The sequence below is a fragment of the Sphaeramia orbicularis genome, chromosome 4 (assembly GCF_902148855.1).
Source record: "Sphaeramia orbicularis chromosome 4, fSphaOr1.1, whole genome shotgun sequence".
Classification (NCBI taxonomy): domain Eukaryota; kingdom Metazoa; phylum Chordata; class Actinopteri; order Kurtiformes; family Apogonidae; genus Sphaeramia; species Sphaeramia orbicularis.
The window spans coordinates 20,753,957-20,775,465 of NC_043960.1; positions in this window are offsets into that span (position 1 = coordinate 20,753,957).

Genomic DNA, 21,509 nt, shown 5'->3' on the forward strand with positions numbered 1-21,509 from the left:
TGAAAGCGTTCCATATTATAAACACCTAACCTGGGACATTTGTTTAACTCCTTTCCTTCCCTCCTGTTCTTTTTCAAATCCCCTCTTTCTCAAACACTTGTACACTTGTTGTAAGTTGTTTGATCTCTTTCAGTCTCTCTTTACTCTCTACCTTACAGTCCTTGTCTTTCTCGGTTTCACTAAGTTAGTTATGCAAGAGCCGCTTCCTTAATCCACACATTTTTCAGCCTCTCAACATTTTGTCTAATCTTCTCTGGAGTTCCCACTGTTCTACACCACAGGACTGTGTTCATATAGGTTCCACTATACAAGGAGAGAGAGTCCACTGTGAAGATGTTTTTTTATAAGAAACCTTTTTTTTTTCTTTTTGCTGTGTTTGCCAGTAGTTGGTGTTAACCAAGTCAACTTAATGCTCGCTAATCCCTGAACCCTTCCTCAATCCCACTTTTTCTCTCTTGCTTGCATGCACACACACTTTTGTGAAACCCCACACCTGGCCTCTGCATCTGCCTCGTTACTGCCTCCTCAATAATTCACTGCTCCCAAGACTTTGGAAACATCTTTTATTCATGCACTGGAGGAATATCAACTCTTGATATTAGTCCACACACACACACACACACAAAAAAAAAAAAAAAAAAAAATATATATATATATATATATACATATATATATATATATATATATATATATATATATATATATATATATATATATATATATATATATCATCCGTTCTCCAGTTATATTCTAACCTTGCCACCACAGTTGTTTGAAGAATCAGTCGTTGAGTAACTTCTTTTACTTTTGAGGATTTTCCTGTGAAGGCAACATGCCAAAGTCAGCTGCAGCCGAAATTCACCAAAGCCAGAGATGATACGAGCCACATGGATTTAAATGTGAATTGTTGTGAAATGGTCTGATTTAATCTCCTCACAGTAGTTGTGTGTTTTATGGTGTGCAGGACCTTACTGTATCACCGATCTTGGCGAACATGATTCAGAATCTTTAATCGTAAATCTTCTCTGTGCACTGTCTGGTGTTTTTGAAATCACAGGTTAGGAGGCTACAAGGTGGTCTCCTGGGCTCTTATCTCTGGGCTTAACACTATTCAGCATTCTGCAGCTTGTAGTGCAACAGGATGTAATAATGTGATTTTTTTTTTTTTTTTAAGCATATAACCTACACTCTATAGGTGCATTTTTCATTAAGGTCCCTTACAGCAGAGGAGTTGTCAGATTCTAATAGGTATCTTGATATGTGGAGCAGTATCTATCTGTTGCAATGGTAGCTGTTTTATTGTTTCTAATGCGGTCGACCATCCTGCAAAAGGTCTGTACTACTAGAAATCCACTGCTGTGCCTAAACTTGTTGTTGTTTACCTAGATCTGCTTTTAAGACAACTCACATCTGAGATTTGGATAAATTTACATCCAAGTAATCCAGGTGTAATAAAGGAATACATAAAGTTCTTCTTGAATGACCTAAATTAAGTTCATTTCCCACATGTGTTCTGGTGAGCTGTGAGAATCAATACGCAAAGACTGATTAGTGTTAGTGGAATAGAGGCTGACATGCTCACAGGTGAATATTTATGCAAGCTAAGATTCACACTTGAACCCATGAATGCACACGAACGCTGTGTGTATTGATGCACACAAATGATGGGCACTCTCTTGTGGTCTCATGATCAGGGACAGGTGAAGTTGCAGACACACATTCTGGTGGCATTTTTGCAATTAAAGTAGGCCCTGTGGCTATCTTTCCGCTGAGTGCACAAGCCAAATATCAGGGCACGGTGCGGTGCCGCTTTGCTCCCCTAGTGGAACTAATTAGATGTTCCCAAAGGACAGCCCTGTCATCACATTGTTCAGCCCACAATACAGCCTCAGTGGCCCTGGGAGGGAAGCAGTGGGCCAAAATAAAACAGGGAATAACTAAATTATATGTAAGGGCTTCATTCCAAAACAACATTTTCAAATGATGAAATCCAGCAGTCAGTATCACAACGGTAGTCCGCATAAGACATATTTTACAGTGAAAACAATAAAGAAACACTATTCTGATTTTAAAGCTTCAGGAGACTTTCTTCACCAATTCTTCATCAAATCTGTAAAACCCCAGTCATAGCTTAAGTATCACGAATCCGTAAGTCTAAGCGGTAGCTGCAACAAACATGACATGGAAACAACTGGAGCTCACTTCCCTCCAGTTGTTTCTGTCTTTCAGCCGTTTCTGCGTCCTGTTTGTTGCAACTATATGATATCATATGGTTGTGCTGCTGCTGTCAGGTGGCTGCGCAAACCTCTGCTTCCCACAACACACGTCACAACAGAATTCCGAAGATGCCCAAGTGACCTACCGGCTGTGTTTGTAAACAAATGGTTTGTTTATGGTGGAGTACACTTGGAAATTGTTCACTGTGAGGGAAGAGATTCAGGAGAGTAATCACAGAAAGATTTACGGATTTGTGATACTTAGGCTATGACTGGGGTTCGACAGATTTGATGAAAAATTGGTAACAAAAGCCTCCCATGACTTTAAGACAGCAATTGAATTTTACCATCCTTTCCCAGTATCATTTGAACCTTGATTGCTCCGTTAGCAGCAGTGTATCCGTACCTTACACCGGAATTACCAACAGGCTGGGGTGCCGTTAAGGGGAGGTAAACATGACAACAAATTCATGGGGCCCAGCATTTGTGGGGGGCCCATAAAGGAGTGGAGGGGGTCCAGAGGATACAAGTTTAGAACTTGTGAAAATTTCGTGTAAGATCTGCTGTATAAAAGAGGCACAGAAGTCGGGAGTCAGATGTTGAAAGCATGTGATAGAAAATTTCTGAGATACCATCTAAGAATCAGTACAGAGTCACTGGATTCTGGAATCAGAAGACTTTACTTGCAGCAGGAGTCAAGTACATACAACAAGATGCAGCAGTTGACTGACCAACACCAGGAAGTCTAAGTTCTTTTGAACGAATATGGATAATACAACCATTGGTCCAAGTCCAAACATAATGATGTTGATCAAGTTCACCATTGGCTCTGGTATCCAAAACACGGTGATGCATGAGTGCAGTGACCGCGTTTGCACTCCTCTCCCACCTATCTATGGCCTGATATTCCCAAGGGCAACAAGGCACTCTGTCCTCGAACTGGCACCACGAGACAGGAGACATACAGATAGAAATGGTAGACATATCCTGGGTGCTTTCTCATAGGATATGTCATCACGACCCATTCATGACTCGTGTTCTGGACACCTGGGGCCTCATGTGTGGCCAAATCCACAAAAGTCCGTACGCACAAAAAAATCCAGATGAACAAAACTGATCTTACGCCTGAGAATAGTCTAATATTATATTTCTCCTTTCATGGGGCCCACAGTTGGTAGCGGCGCCCCTGCCAACAGGTTTCTTCAGATGCATACGAGTGTTTCTGTGAGGTCTCATCATCTGTTGTTTGCGAGCTGTGACATCGCTGTTCATTAGTGATTTCCAGCTAATTGTTTCTGCCTCCTATAGGAGTTCCACTCCTCATCTACAACTCTCACTTTGTTCCACAAAATATTTTCACACAGACAGGTTCTGTCATTGATCTTCTTTAAAATCTGAGAGCGGACGCTGTGCTGCTCGTTTCTGCTAATATATCTACTAATGAGATTTTGAACACCGCATTGTCGTCATTACCGTGATTTCTTTTTTTTTTTTTTGTCAGAATAAAAAGTCATGGGAGCTGTTTTTGTTGTAGTTGTTTTTTTTAGATAACTGACGTAAATAAACTTCTGGCTGAATTACAAAGTGAAACTCTTGTCTGCTGTCTAATAAATGTCATTGTAGATAAAAACAACTTGTGGACTGCTGCTTTATTATGTTACTGTAAGAGACAGAGCTAAGGTGTCGTATCCTCTTATGGTTATAGTTATAGTTGCTTAGAGACAATACAAAATGGAAGCAAATAGAGAAAAGCTATTCACAAATTACAACTTTCATGAAATACACATAAACATACATTTGTTTCTGACAATATAATGCAAAGAAGTTACTGTTGTGTAGTTTTTCAATTATGTATTATTAACTTGTCTCTCTTTGAATACTGATGTCATACCAATATAATTAAGATATAAAGAAGTGATAAACTGAGATATGATAGATAATGAACAATTCATTAATTCCTCATGAACTCATTAATTCCTCATGAACTGACTGTTTACAAAGGTCTTATAGGCAGTTCATTATTTTAAGTGTTTCCCATTAGCCTGGTATAATTGGATGCTCCTCAACAATGTCCATGCAATGACTCCTATGTTGGCTGAAACAAAGAAGCATTGGAAAAGTGAGAGTGCACACAATGGACCTATTATTCCCAAAGAGAATGTTATTTGTAGAGCGGGGAGGAAAAAAATTGTGCTTCTACGGTGATGTATAGGCTCAAACCCTATTGTTAGAGTCATTTCCTCATTATATTTCAACAAAACAACCTTGTGCTTTATCACCTCATTAACAGTAGTGTGCAATTTTCATGCTTTGGCTCAAAACAACAAAGAGCCAGTGAGATGAATGGGATTCTGAGAGACACTGGCCACATGTTCCAGTTGTGAGTACAGCTGATGTTTTTAATGAAATGCATGGGCCAGGCTAACTGTTCTTTTGAGCAGCCTCGATCCTCAGGCCAGAGTAGCCAGCGACCACAGGGGATCTGAGCATCCAAAAATTATTCAGCCGTGCAAAAGCAGAGGACAGAAAGGCATTTATCTCAGCATGTCTGTCTCTGTGATTGCATTGAGATCAACAGGGAACCAGATGGGATCAAACAGGTAGAGTCATGGTAATAGTCAGGTAATAGTCATCTGAGAGACAAACATTTGTATATTAATGCTCCAATAATGCATAAATATTACTGATCAGTTGTAAAAAGATGTTTGTGAGAATAATCTTTAATCATAGTATAGTCAACATACAGCTCTACAGTTGTGGAAAAAATTATTAGACCACCCTTGTTTTCTTCAATTTCTTGTTCATTTTAATGCCTGGTACAACTAAAGATACATTTGTTTGGACAAATATAATGATAACAACAAAAATAGCTCATAAGAGTTTAATTTCAGAGCTGATATCTAAACATTTTCCATGGTTTTCTTGATAATAACCAAAATCACTTGAGTTCCTACATCAATAGCTATGGCATTGTACTGACAAAAATAATGCTTTTAGGCATTCCATGTTTTCTTTTCTGTCTGTTTTAGTCACATGATACACTCAGGAATTAGTACTTGATTGCATAACCATTGTTTCTGATGATTTTTGATTGTTTAAATTTTTTTTCTGTGACTGTACAGGGTTGTTCAAAAAGAATGAACCAATTTCATGATGCATTGCTTCAGTTCTCAAGCATCGTCATAGAATGAGTCAGTGACCATTTGAAAGAGGAATTGTCTAAGTTTTGAATGGCTGCCTCGATGATCTTAAACATCGAATAATAACAGCGATCAACTCAGTGGATTCTGATATGCTGATACACGTCTGAGAGGAATTCTCTTACCACATTGATATTTCCTGTGCTGCAGGTGGTGGCCACATTGAACACTTGTAAGACAGGAAATAAAAGTTGATTGTGAGTAGAATAGTTGTGACTTGGCTGGAGTTTTCTATTGCTTTTCCTTATTAAAATTTTGCGTAATGAAATTGGTTCGTTCTGTTTGGATAACCCTGTATTGTCAAACAGTGATTCTCAGCTGGTGTGTTGCGACCCAAAAGTGGGTCTTAAACCCATATTCAGTGGTTCACGGGCCTTTGTCAGCGCAAAAAATAATGTTTTTTTTTAAATCCAATATTTCTTATTGATTTATAGTACATGTTCAATTAAGACAAATTTTTTCCATACAGAAAAAAAATATTAAACTCCCAACAAACAAAAAAAGAAAAAAAAAAAAAAAAGGAAAAAGAAAAACCAAGGACCATTGATTTACTGCCTTTAGAGCACCACATGATACAATAAATAATGAGGTGGGTGGTGGGTTAAAGTTTGCAGAGGAAGTCAGAGGGTTTTTGAGTTGTGGAAGTAAGTCATAAAGGGGCTCCATATCTTGTCGAATTTCATATCAGAGATGTAAAGTGAATAACAGATTTTTTCCAGATGAAGACAAGACATGAGGTCCTCCAACCATTGAGCATGAGTAGGTAGGACAGCACCTTCCCATTGGGTTCAAACTGCATGTCTAGCCAGAAAAGATGGAAATATTACACGGCACTGAGCTGGTGTCAAGTCCCACGCCCTGCCCCCTCGCAGCATCAAAGATGTCAGCCAGGGGTTTAGGGTGTATGTCAACTTTGAGTGTAGAAGATAAAGTTTGAAACACATCTTTCCAGAGATTTTGAAGGGTGGGGCATGACCAAAACATGTGAATGAGGGAGCTTATCACCTGATAAACATTTGTTACAGCGGGGACTCGCATCTCAATGAATATGTGACAGTCTGACCTTAGAACAGTGAGCTCTGTGAACAACCTTAAACTGCAAAAGACAGTGGCTGACACAAAATAATGTTGTATTATTTACCAAACTTTCCGGGATATAAGACGCACTGGAATATAAGGCGCATCTGACTATAAGCTGCAGGCGTCCACGTGACATGAGATATTTACACAGAAAGATGGTAAACAGAAAGATTATTTAAATATTTACTTCCATACCTTCACTGCTTTTTTCCAAACAGTGCCTGTAACACGGCAGTAAAACAGCAGGAACAGGCTGGTTAAAAAACCCAGAAAAGTCATTGATCTGTATCTTCATCTTCCTTCTGCTCATTGAAACCACTGCAGTCATCTTCTTCAGTGTTGGAGTTGAACATCCTCAGAAAGGCTCTGTCACACACCTTCTACGTCTCTCCTCTATTGTTGCTCAATGGCACTTCCGTGCTGCAGCTCTGTTTCCTTCTTAGACAGACACATCGATCGCTTTTAACTTAAAAGCTGCAAAATATGCATTTCTTCGTGTGTTTTCCATGATGAGGGTTTGTGCATGACACGCAAAATGATTGTTAAAAATTAAGATTAAAACTTCTCCTCTTCGCATCACCTCTTCCACCTGTCTGTCTCACTTTTCTGCTTCTTGCTAGAGTGCCCCCTGAAGGCTGCTAGCCCGTATAAATCTATACTCAAGCGGCATCGCTGTATTAGCCGCAGGGTTCAAAACAAGAAAAAAGTAGTGGCTTATAGTCCGGAAAGTATGGTAATTTGAAAATAGTGTCCCAAGCTCTGTCAGTCAGTGAAACATTTCAGTCTTGCTCCCAAGCTTTCTTAATTCTGTCCAGGAGCACAGGTCTAATATGGGTTATCCTCTCATAAATTACTGATATTTGGGGTCTAAAAAAAGGAGATTATCTGCAGAAGTAGCATTAGGTGCCCCCAGAAAGGTGGGAAACTGTGAACAGAGGAAGTGTCTAATTTGCAAATATCTAAAAAAGTGACTTGTAGGGAGGTTGAACTCGGTACAAAGCTCTTTGAAGGATGCAAAATGGTTATCAAAAAATAAATCCTTGAAGCATCTTAAACCCCTTCTGTGCCATTCCTTAAAAGCTGAGTCAAGTAGGGATGGCTGGAAGAGGTGATTACCAAGGATAGGACTGGAAATATAAAAACTGAGAAACCCAATGTATCGTCTAAATTGGGCCCAGATTTTTAAAGAGTGTTTGATGAATAAGTTGAGTGAACCAAGTGGGGGGTAAGACATTGGCAAGCCAAGGAGCGCAGCAATCTAGTGGTTTTGATCCAAATTTAATTCACCCAAGAAGAGCGCTGAGCTTGGTTATGGAAGTGAGACCAGCAGGACAGCCAGAGCAGGTTAGCAGCCCAGTAATAGAAACGAAAGTTGGGATTTTTGTAAGTGTGCTTTATTCAATCGAGCGAAAAAAATAATGTTAAGAACCCAATCCTGTGCTTTATTTTTTTATATAGCTGAGTGCCGTCCAGTCACACACCCCAACAGTAGGTGGCAGTAATGCCCTGTAATGCTAATTAACACCAGACATTTCACAGCATCAAAGAAGACCCAAAAGTTTCTATTCAAATCATGCCAAAACTCAGGTATGACAACGACTACATCAGATATCGTTTTACCAACATCGAGGACAAAAACCTCAGTGGGCACATTTTTGGTTTTAGTTAAAATGGACCTAAATCAGTTAAAGAGAATATTTCCATATTTAGCATCGCCACCTGCCGGTCAATTTGGTTTATCATTAAACTTGTCTTCTGTGTTTTCATATTGTGATATTCTGTATTATCTCAGGTTCAAAACACACCATCTTTTCATGAAATACATTTGAGAAGTTTAATTTTTATCATTTTTTGTCATGAGGGGTGATAATGGGTCCTGAAGCCAGACCAGTTGTGAACCACTGACCTAAAATATACTTTTAATTATAGTAGAATAAACTTTATTGTCCCTAAGGGGAAATTTGTCTTGGGAACAGCGCTACAGTGTTGTACTACAGCAATACGTGACAACACAAGTCAACAACATGGCAGTCAGCACTATATTCATAACAACATAAAAATAGTAATAAAACAGACATGACACAATAAGTGCTTAAACGCTTGTGTATAGATCATACACTTTCTGCAAACTTCAGTTTAATGGAGGTTGGAAGAAACGACAACTTCAGGCAGTTTGATTTGCACTTTGGTACCCTGTCCTCTACCCAAAGGTAGCAGTTAATATTCAACAGACAGGGGATGGTGGAGGTCTGCTATTATGTTTGATGTTTTTTTTTTCTCTTTTAGGCTCAATATAAACTCATAATTTCTCAGTCCTGTGACTTTCATAGCTGTCTTGTGCATGCTATCCTGTTCTTCAATTGCACTGTTAGGTTTTCAAATAATGCTGTAAGACCATATCTGATTAGACTTTACCGGACTGACCAATAAAACAACATGATTTGGACACACCTCTCCACACAACCTGAGAAAGTCTGAAAAAGTGGAGTTTCTGCTGCTTTATTTTATATACAATGTCAGTATGTGTAAAATAATGTTTAATTCCCGGAGGTGAGTTTCAGAGTAAGGCAACAGACAATATTTTATTTACAACACTGCTATAGCTACTCATTTATACTACATTATTACATTTACAGGGTATCTGTAGGTATCAGCAAATGTAATTTAATCAGAATCAGAATGTATTTGTCATTGCACAGCAGAACAATGAGATTAAAAGCTAACCTTAAAGTGCAATCACAAAAAAACAATAAAAGTAACAATGGACAATTAAAATGTGACCACATAAAACAACTAGAAAAACAAGACCTCCACCAAGGCAGTTAAGCCCCCCCCCCACCCCAATCACCACCAACATTTAATCATTTATTCCTTGTGCCAGTATCAACATTTCCTGAAAATTTCATCAAAATCCATCCATAACTTTTGGAGTTATCTTGCTAACAGACAAACAGACAAACCCCGATGGAAACATAACCTCCTTGGCTGAGGTAATAAACAGTAACAATTTGAGTAAAGTGACAGTGTAAGTGTGTGATGGTGAATAAATAGTAATAAATACAACTCTGTATGGAATGAGTAAAATCTGTTCATATTTGCATTCAGTGTTGTGATGGCTTTGGGATAGAAGCTGTTTTTTTTTATCTCTTTGTTTTGGCCATGATGCACCTGTAGCGCTGTCCGGAGGGAGGCAGGTTGAACAGGTGATGGCCTGGGTGTGAGCTGTCCCGAACAATGTTTCCAGCTCTGTTTGAGCAGCGGGAGGTGTAGATGGAGACCAGGAGGGCAGAGGGTGGCCGATGATCCTCTGTGCGGTTTTGACCACCCTCTGTAGCCTCTTCTTATCTGCCTCAGTGCTGCTAGCATACCACACTGAGATGCAGTATGTCAGTAGGCTTTCGATGCAGGAGCCGTCATGCTTTTTAATGTCACTTTAAACAAATTTAATGCCCACGTCCAACTGCAGATACAGTTTTATATACAGTTTTATGACAGTTTACTGTTGACAGGCTTTAACCAGGTTCTGAATAGTTCCTCCTCCAATCACTTCTGCTGAAACTAGTGATGGGACTTTTGGCTCTTTGAAGGGAGCCATTCAATCAGGAGCCGTTCACTGAAAAGAGCCGTTCAAAAGACTGGCTCTTTTATGTTTTTTGCATTATTTTGAAACGCCAATGTTTTAATGACTAAATAGGCTACATGTGATGATTGACATTACATTTTAAAGGCGTTTAATTGGTGCGGCAGTAAATATTATCTTACCGTAAAAAAGAATAGTTAGTTAAAATTCATTCATTCATTCATTATCTGAACCCACTTTATCCTCACTAGGGTCACGGGGGTCGCTTGGAGCCTATCCCAGCTACATAGGGGCGAAGGCGGGGTACATCAGGCAAGAGGTGACATTAGGCAAATGCTGGAATTTGACCATCACGGTACATTATGTGGACTAGTCCGTAGCCTAAAAATGAAGAAGAAAATTAAACATCTTCTTCTGAAATAACATTTTATTCTCCTCTAAACAAGAACAATAAATGTGTGTAAACATACAGAAAAAATTGCACAAAACACAACAGTGATTAATTACTGCAATTACTTAAACACCTGAATGGTAGTGCATTTCTCAGAACAACAACAGTATATTGGTCAATTGGACACTCCCTCCTTAAATTAAATAAATAAATATATAATGAATGGCTCTTTACAAAGACTCGGTTCCCATCATTCATTTCAAAGAGCCGTTCAAAGGATTTGATTCGTTCGTGAATGTCACATCACTAGCTGAAACTTACATTTTCCCATTTTTACGACATTTGCTAATATTCCCTCCGCTCTTTCGCCATCACATGAGCACGTTGCATTCCAAGCATCCAGTGTTGTGACTTTGTGTTTTGGCCATAAACAATAGACCAGGGGTGTCAAACTCATTTTAGTTCAGGGGCCATATTCAGCTAAATTTGATCTGCAGTTGGCTGAACCAGTAAAATAATAACATAATGATATATTAATAATGTCAACTCCAAACTTTTTTCTGTGTTTTAGAGGGAAAAAAGTAAATTTGCATTATGAAAATGTTTACATCTACAAACTATCCCCTCAAAAGATGTGAATAACATGAACAAACTGAAAAAATAAGTGTAATTTTAACAATATTCTGCCTCAGTTTATCATTTCCACATGTACATTATAATGTACAGATCACAGTGGGTCTACAAATACACAAAAACATTTAGTAACAGGCAGAATATTGGTAAAATTATACTTACTTCTCAAGACATTTCAGGTTGTTCATATTTGTTCAGGTTATTCACATTTTTTGCAAAATGAAACTTTGTTTTAGTGTAAATACATGAAAATATTTACATTTACTAAGAGAAATATTTGGAGTTGTCATTATTTATATGTTATTATGATAGTATTTTACTGGTCCTGCCCACTTGAGATTGAATTGGTCTGAATGTGGAACCTGAACTAAAAAGATTGTTAATTTCTTAGTGTAATTTTTGCATTTTACAAATTCATCCTAAGGGCCGGAGTGGACCCTTTGGCGGGTCGGATTTGGCCCCCGGGCCGCATGTTTGACATCTGTACAATAGACCATTAAAGGGTTCCGCCTGTCAATCATCACACTATACTTCCGATCAAAATTATTACATGCTTATACAATCAAAATAAATCGTGAATGACAATGCCTGTTTTCCACAAGTGTATGTAATTTTTTAACATCAAATGTAATGCTCTTTAATACCATATAAGGCCTTAATTTTCACAAAATCTATTTAATGACTCTTAATGCTTTTTAATGACCCGCATAAACCCTGGTTTATGCTGCGTTCTAGGCAAGTTTTTGAGCCCAAAAGTCAGACTTCAAACCACGACTTACGACTTTATAACATTCCAGGCAAGTCACGCCAAATTGCCTGAACACAAGGAATTGTGGTAGCTACATGTAAACAAACCAGCATGGTGGACAATATGCTCATTTACAATCATTTCTATCGCCAGAGGTGTTTGCTCTTTGCTTATTTGAGGGAAACAGAGTAAAAAGGGCACATAAAGCAAGACAAGCTGTTATACCTTTTATGTTATGTTATTTATGTTTATGTTTATGTTTACGCATTTGGCAGACGCTTTTTTTCAAAGCGACTTACAGGGGAAAACCAATTAAATCACTCAATCAATCAAATTTTATTTATATAGCGCCAGATCACAAAAAAGTTATCTCTTGACATTTTATATATAGAGTTGGTCAAAACCAGACTCTAAGTCAGTTTACAGAAACCCAACAGAATCCTCCAGGAGCAAACACTTGTGACTGGTGACAGTGGCGAGGAAAAACTTCCCTTTAACAGCAGAAACCTCGAGCAGACCCAGACTCCTGGAGGATGGCCGTCTGCCTTGACCAGTTGGGGTTAAAGAGAGAGAGTAGAGAAGGGGAAAAAGAGAGAGCGATAGAGATAGAGACTGGGGGAGAGGGGGAGAAGGGGGGAGTAGGGGAAGACACATGGAGGCGGTTGAGGATAAGTGAGTGGTGATGATGAGGGCAGGGAAGAGGCCGGACCACCGCAGCAGGTCCAGAGATAATCGTGAAAGAATCTGTGGTTATCCTGGGAAAAACCTTATTAGAATATTTAAAATGGAATGTTTGAAAGTGCTAGGATAGGAGGTGCTCTCGGAAGAGCTGGGTCTTCAGGAGCTTCTTGAAGATAGGCAGGGATGACTCTGTTCTTGTAGCACTTGGTAGAGCGTTCCACCAACGTGGAACGACCCATGAAAAGAGCCTGGATTGTCTTGTACAAGGTCTGGGGACCACCAGACTACGTTCCCCAGACGAGCGGAGTGGTCGTGAGGCGACATAAGCTTTTATTAGTGCACCTAAGTAGACAGGAGCAGACCCACTGAGAATTTTGTAGGCTAGGATTAAAGATTTGAATTTGATGCGGGCAGCTATGGGTAGCCAGTGTAACTCAATGAGTAAGGGGGTGACATGTGCCCTTTTAGGCTGATTGAAGACCAGACGCGCTGCTGCATTCTGGACCATCTGTAGTGGTTTGACAGCACAAGCTGGGAGGCCCGTTAGAAGAGCACTGCAGTCGTCAAGACGGGAGATAACCATAGTCTGCACCAGGAGCTGGGTGGCCTGTTCGGTTAGGTATGGCCTGATCTTTCTTAGGTTGAACAGAGTGAAACGGCATGATCGGGTGACAGAGGCAACATGATCCGTGAAGGTCAACTGATTATCAATCATGACTCCCAAGTTACGTACTACACTGGTAGGAGCCAGAGGTATGGAGTCAATAGTGATGGAGATGTCCTGCTGTATGGTTGGCTTAGCTGGGAAGACCAGCAGTTCAGTTTTGGACAGGTTCAGCTGAAGGTGATGGGCTTTCATCCATGCAGATATGTCAGAGAGACAATCTGAGATCCGCACTGAGACTGTGGAGTCATCAGGTGGGAATGACAGATAGAGCTGGGTATCATCAGCATAGCAATGATATGAGAAGCCGTGTGAGTGGATGATCTGACCGAGTGAGGTGGTGTATATGGCAAAAAAGAGGGGGCCCAACACAGAGCCTTGGGGGTCCCCCGTGGTGAGGCGGTGAACTGCTGATGTGTGCCCTAGCCAGGACACACTGAAGGACCGACCAGTAAGGTAAGATTGAAACCAGGAGTGTGCGTGGCCTGTGATGCCCATGTTCCAGAGTATGGATAACAGGATATCATGATTGACAGTGTCAAATGCTGCTGATAAGTTTATGTTTATGATAAGTCCAGTAGAATGAGTACTGAAGACTTGGCTGCTGCTCTAGCCTCTTTCAAGGCTTCTGTCACAGACAACAGAGCCGTTTCAGTGGAGTGGCCGATTTTGAAGCCAGACTGGTTGATGTCAAGGAGGTTATTTTGGGAGAGGAATTCTGTGACCTGTTTGAAAACCACCCTTTCGATGAGCTTAGAAAGGTATGGGAGGAGTGAGACTGGTCGATAATTCTCCACTTGAGTGGGGGTGAGGGAAGGTTTTTTGAGAAGTGTTGTTACCTGCGCTTGTTTAAATACTGTAGGAAATGTTCCTGAAGTCAGTGAAGCATTAATCACATGTGTGATTGGTGCTGTGATAGTAGGGGCAACAGACTGTAAGAGGTTGGATGGAATAGGGTCCAACAGGCATGTTGTAGGACGGCTAGAGGAAAGGAGTTTAGACACCTCGTTCTCTGTGAGGGGAGTAAATGAGGGGAATGACGCAGTTGGGCTTTTATCAGTTGAGTTAGTAGTAGCCATAGTCAGGGGAGAAGAAGCAGTGTGTGATGATGATGTTGAAGAAGGAGGCGTGCAGTCTATGGGTGGATCAGTGAACTGACTGCTGATAGTAGACACTTTATTTATGAAAAATGAAGCAAAATTGTCTGCTGTCAGATTAGTAGTGGGCGGTGGAGGTGGAGGGTTGAGTAGTGTTTTAAAGGTTGAGAATAGTTTCTTGGTGTCGGTGGCAGAATGAATTTTGTTATTATAGTAAGCCTTCTTCGCAGCAGTGACACTGGATGAGAAGGATACCAATAGTGACTGGAATGTGATCAGGTCAGAAGAGCTTTTTGTTTTGTGCCATTTTCTCTCTGCGGCTCTGAGGTTGGTACGCAGCGACCGGAGGTTATCATTGAGCCATGGGTGGGACTGGGAGGATCGAGCGGGTCTAGTAGATAGAGGGCACAGATTATCCAGACAGGAGCTAAGTGTAGAGCACAGAGACTCAGTGGCATCATTAACCTCTAAGGAGGAAAAAGTGCTGGGGGGAGGGAGAGCGGAGGCTACGACAGTGGAGAAGTGGGTGGGGGACAAATTGCGGAGGTTGCGGCGGAAAGAGACCATGGGGGAGGGAGCAGAGTGTTTTTCAGGGAGAGACACACTGAACTGAATGAAATAGTGGTCAGACAGGTGTAAAGGTGTGACTGTGAGAGCATCTGTGATGCAGTTTCGGGTGAAAATGAGATCGAGCTCTTTACCAGCTTTGTGGGTTGGAGGACTGCAAACCCGCTGTAGCTCAAAAGAGAGTATTAGTGACATGAAATCTGAGAAGCTGGGATTGTCTAAGTGGATGTTCAAGTCACCAAGGACTAGCATGGGGCAGTCATGCTCTGGGATGGAGGAAAGCAGAGTGTCAAGCTCATCAAGAAAATCACCCAGTTGCCCTGGTGGACGATAAATGACAATTATGTAAAGTTTGACTGGTGCTGTCACTAGGATGGCATGGTATTCAAATGTTATTTGTATATTTGGATACATATTTGGTATTAATTTGTAATTGCACTGAAAATTAGCTAATGCTAGAGCAGCTGCTGATTATGCAGAACATTTGCGGACAAATAATGTTAGAGCAGTACCTTGTTTCAATAAACAGTTTGGCATAAACACCGCATCCATGGGCCCACCATTATAGTTTCACAGGCTATGTGACGTCAGAGCTTGGAACTGGGAGTACATCGATCTAGTACGAGTTCACGGGTGGGAAGTCATGATTTGATCGCTATTCCAGTGCATTTTCACTGGTAGAAGGTTGGAGAAACACGAGTTACAGGTGGCCTGGAAGGCAGCATTAGCCCTTTGGCCCAGTGTTTGACCAAAAGGCCTAAAAATTCCCAAACTTAAATTGTATCAAGCCCACGTTCAGGGTGCCGGTACTAATTGTGGGCCCCATGAAAGCTAAACGTTATGGGCCCTTTCATAAAATTCAGTATCTTGTCAATCTGTCGGGACTTGCGATAGCATGAAAACAAAACTGAAACTTAACATGGTTTCAACATTCGATTTCTAACTTCTGTGACTCTCTTATACAGCGGATATTACAGGACATTTTCATAACTTCTAGCCTGTATCCACTGGACCCCCTCCTCTGCTCTATGGGCCCCCCACTAATGCTGGGCCCCATGAATTTTGTCATGTTTACCCACTCCCTCACCCCCCCACCCTTATCAGCACTCCAGCCCATGTTGAATGAAAAGTCTATTCAGAGTAACTTCACAACTAAAGACTCAGTTGTAGTCCGACCTCTTGACCCCTATCCCAGCAGATACAGATGTCAGTTCATATCAGAAATGACAAAGGGGACTTTGGAGTAACTATCATTTTATCTCATGCGGTCTTACACACCTGAGAACGCCTGATGTCCCGACAGAAAGTCTAACACGTCTGAGTTTCGCACAACTTGTTTAGACACTAGTACGATTCTGACCAATGGGAACACATAGCGTTCTCCGTTGCACAGCAGTGAACATGAAGAAAGGATTAGTACTTTTTACTCCACTCCTCTAAAGGATTCATAGTCCACCTGTTTATAGGCTTTTCACAACACAGGCCCAATTCTATACCACAGAGGATATCAGCATCAATGCAAGTTCTTTTAAAGTATCACATCCACTGGTTCAGACTTATTTATGCAGCCATACCTGAGGGTTAAAACAGATATAAATGATATAAAATAGTAATGTTGAAGCTGTTTCTGAACTGGGGCTGCCTGTTTTAATACTTAAAAAGTGCAGTGCATTGAGAATTGTGTTTCTGTTCCTGTGTTTCATGATAGAAGCTATAGACATGTACATTACATGACTGAAGCTACTCACTCAGATCACTAATACTCAATGACAGGAGTGTGCCAAAAAATGGATTCATCTAAAAATTGCGATTCTCATTTACTATGATTCAGAATCAATTTAAAATGTCCCAAAATCCATTTTAAAAAATTAAACAAATCCGCCGGCAGTCTGGCTCCATTTTGTACGCGGGACGTCCTGACGTCATCAGGCAGCCGGTTCTGGAACATACACATGTGCAGTAAGCACCAAAACAAAGAGGAAACTAATGGAGGAGGTAAGAGAAATTTAACCGGCCCCATCCTCGTTGAAGGCAAAGATTTGGACTCAATTTGGTTTTTACTGATTGCCCGGGAAGACCGAGCTTGACGTGAGCCTCACAGTGTGTAAGGTTTGCAAAATGCAGATTAAGGACTTCAGGAACACCACAAATGCACATGCTCACATCAACATTAGTGTTAGGGTTGTGTTTGGGGTTTAGGGTTAGCGGTTAGCGGCTAGCATGATTAGCGGTTAGGGTTAGCGATTAGTTTGCGCATTGACACGCCATCAAATAGTGTTCAATAACACGTGAAAGGATGAAAACGCTTACGTATAGCACGCCAAATGCAATAAACTGGCATCACATACAACGCCATTTCATGAGCTGAGTCCGTCAGCAGGCATCACCCAGAGCTTAACCCTTTCATGCATGAATTATGAGAATCTTAATCAAGATTTTTTTCCCAAGTGATTTTCATTCCTCTTAGGGCATGATCCCCACCCACCCACCCACCCACCCAAAAAAAAAAAAAACCCAAAAAACAATGCAATTGATTTTTTTTTTTTTTTTTTTTTTTTTTATGAACCTATTTTTCATGGAGTTACAAAAATGTCCGCTCACCTGGACACCATGTGTTTAATTTTAGAAACAAAAAAAAATGTATTTACTAACGTACTGTGTGAGAACTATGAAATAAAAACATGTTTAATGCTGCTAATCTGATGTTTTCTCACATTTTAACATAGTCTAATACTAGTTATTACTCACTTCATGAAGATAATACGCAAAACAAAACCCTGTTAATTACAGTCTAATAACAATTAACAGTTTTTGTTGTTTTTTTCTTTTTTGACACTCAGTTGTGTTACTGCAGATCAGGTTTATCTAGAACAGCAAAGTTACAATAATGGTATGAATTTCAGTGTATGGGATGATGCATAAGTGTCCACTGTGTTGACTGATATGGAACTAAAACAACAAAACCCATGAATATACAATAGAACAGCTTTGAATAACTGTCCACTGTAGTGACCACTATGCATGAAAGGGTTAAGGACACGGTGCCCAGTCAGCCACCAGTGACAAACCAACGCACAGTGCTGTGCCTCACCAAACTCCCTGCAAAGCGTGGATAAATGTTTATAACTTAATGAATGTGAATAAGACATTTTAGTGTCTGCATTTGTCACTCTGTCTTGCAAAGCAGACTGGAGTAGATCATGAGGATCCTTTGCACACCTATAGACTAAAGCAGAAATCATTATGAATCAAATCGTTTTGAATCAAAAATCGATTTTGAATCGAATCATAGCCCCAAAAATCTGAATCGAATCGAGTCATGAGATAGTAAAAGATTCCCACCCCTAATGAATAATATGAAAACACCAATAAGAACAAAAACACTAATAGCTTTGTTTGTGTAGCACTTCTGAATACTAGTAAAAAAGTGCTTCATAAAAGTCAATGTAAATGCTACAGTATATACTATAATAAATATACATATAAAATAAATATAAATATCACAGAACAAATGTCTCTTCCAAAGTCTAGGGGCCCTGACAGCAGTGGTCCAGTCTCCTTTAGCGTTCAACCCAGACTTTAGAACTGATAGCGACGCTACCACAGGGATCCCAGATTACATCCTGGCTCATAGAGGGATAAAAGCTCACAAATATATGGATGGGCTAGCCCAAGCCTGGACATAAAAGTTATTTAATATGTGGAATAAAAAGGTAACCAGTGCAAAGTTAGATTCAGATAGATGAGTTATGAATAGGTGGGACATTTTTGGGATTTTTTTTAACAAAGACAAGAGTAAAGGGATTGCAGTATTCACAGTGAAATGAAATTAAATCACAAGTAAGTCTGTCCATGTCTGCTGCAGAAATCAAAGGCTTGGCTTTAGTTATATTTTTTTAACTGATGCACTGCAAAAATCTAAATCTTACCAAGTGTATTTTTGTCACTTCTAGTCAAAATATCTCACCACACTTAAAATAAGACATAATCACATAAAGAGTAACTTGGAAGTGAGATATAAGAACTTATCTTTAGACAACAGATCTTGAAAATAGATCATTTTAACTTGCTCCATCGGCAGATTTTTTTTTTTTTTTTGCTTAATTCAAGATTTTTTTTGCTTATTTCAAGCAAAAAAATCTGCCAATGGAACAAATGAAAATAATCTTGGTAAGATTTCTTGAAATGAGATTTTCGAGATCTATTGTCTAAAAATAAGTTCTTATATCTCACTGAAAAGTTACTCTTTAGGTGATTATGTCTTATTTTAAGTGTGAAGAAATATTTTGACTAGAAATGAGAAAAATACACCTGGTAAAATTTTGATTTTTGCAGTGTAAAAACACAACTGTACAACCTCCTTTACACGTGCTTCGAAACATATTATCATTCTCACTGTGCACTTACATACACAAGAGAAAGAGATTTAGTTCCTTAATCTGTGACTACAGTTCAGTAGCAACGTCAAAGAAATAAATAAACATCATAATAAATCAAATGGATTAAAAGATAATTGAAAGATAATCAAGGTTTTTGCCTGAAAGCTTACATAACTCGACAGCTGACTAAGGTAAGGTATTTGTTTCCTCGGATGAAGGGACCAAATATAATGAGTTTAGATTGTTTATGGGTTGATTAAAGCTGTCTCTTGTCGGGATTTTATTTCAGCAAAACAGTTGCAAATGGTTTCAATATTTGACTGGTAACCAGATCTAGTAGATACATACAGATAAAATGTCATCGGCATAAAAGTGAATTTGTATACTGTTAAATGACGACAACAAGAAGCTGTGAATATACAGCATCCATTAGCCTAAAGATTTATGCATTTATTTCTACAATTTATCACTTGGATCCAACACATGATAACAGAAAAAAATTTAAAAAAAAAAACAAAAAATAAATAAATATATACACTTTTTTTTTTTTTGCATTTTTATTATATTTTAACTGTATTTTAATTGCATTTTAAAATGTCGTTTAATTGTACTTTGCACTGTAAAGCACTTTGTGACTCCGTGTCTGTGAAAAGTGCTCTATAAATAAAATGTACTTACTTTTTTCTGTTACCATGTGTTGGATACAGCGGGTCAAACTCATGCTGCGTCATGGCTGACTCACATGTGATGATTTGCTCTCCAGTGATTATTGCTTTCCAACTGATAAACTGTAGAAAAAAATGCATAAACTGTAGAAAAATGTAGAAAAAAATGCATAAATATTTCATATACATATATAAATAGTGTAGTCTGACTCCACCCTTCTTTTAGGGAACCACAAACAATACTTATTCTGCACTGATTTAGAAATCCATAGAGACCAGAGGTTGTTTTTTTTGTTTGTTTTTTTTTAATACAGGACAGTAGAATTGTCACTGAAGATGCTGACTTTCCTTTAAGTGTTTAGATGCTTTTATTTCACCAGTGAGCAGGTTTAATACATACTATGCAGATAATGATAAGCATGTCTACCATTAAAGCCTCCTCCTCTGAAACTACCAGCAGTTCTTTCTGGTTAGTCCTCTTCCTCTGCCCACTCATGGCCTCTATATATTGCCAAGTAAATTGCACACTGGTATAAATACAATGGAGGTAATTACAGCCTTAACGTATTCTAGACAAATTGACTGTACATAGCGTTTGACTTGCTGTGACATTGTTAAGCTTACATATATTTAACAATGCGGGTGGTCAAAACAGGGTTGTGTCGCTGGAATGCTGATTGTCTGGAAATGCTGTATTTTCCCACCATTTGACCTTGTATTCTGAAAATTCCAACTTACTTAGACAAAGCATAGAAAAAACATGGCAGTGCTGCTGTTCAGTGATTTTACTCATGTATTGAAAATCAGTATACTGGATGCTCATTTCATCATAGCCTGCAGATTTTTGCCTATTGTGGGAACTGGCTGGCTGCATCATGCTAATTAATTTCAAGGATTGTGACCTGCTCTTTTCATAAATAGAAAAAAAACAAACAAAAAAACAGAAAATTAAATCACTTTATGAGTCAATCATTACCTAAATGGTTGCCAAAAATAGCATTTATGGTTTATTATGAATGGGAAAATAAAATACATGTTGGCTGTTCTATAGTTCGTTCTGCTGTAACATTATTCCAGTTGGAAACATCTTCAGAGTGTGTTCCCATGTGCCTGAACTATGATGTACGCTGAACAGTTGGATGGTATGTCCACCCCTAGATATATTTTCTAGGGACGTATAGCTTATATATATATACAGGCCTATATATTTGAGGAAATTTCAAAGTTACTGTAGATGGATGAAGAGACTAGAGGGAAATGATGAGGTCTAGAGTCAGGCATATTTTCACTCTGAACTCAATCCATTGTCATGTAATAATCAGGATATTCACCTGCTGCAAAAATAACTCTTTCTTTCAACTCTTCATGAATTCACTGGTCATTTTTCAACATGAGCAGAGCTGACATGAAAATGCAATACCTTTGTTAAGGTTTGGACATTAAAACAACTTGGTTAGGGTTCCAGGAAAACAGCAGAGGGAAGGGCTACCATCAGAAAGATAAAAACAGAAAATATGCAAACACAGCATTGAACTCAAGTCCACAGACTTTAGTGTGCTGCAAAAAATACTCCAACTACCTCCCACTAAGGCAGTGGTTCCCAACCTT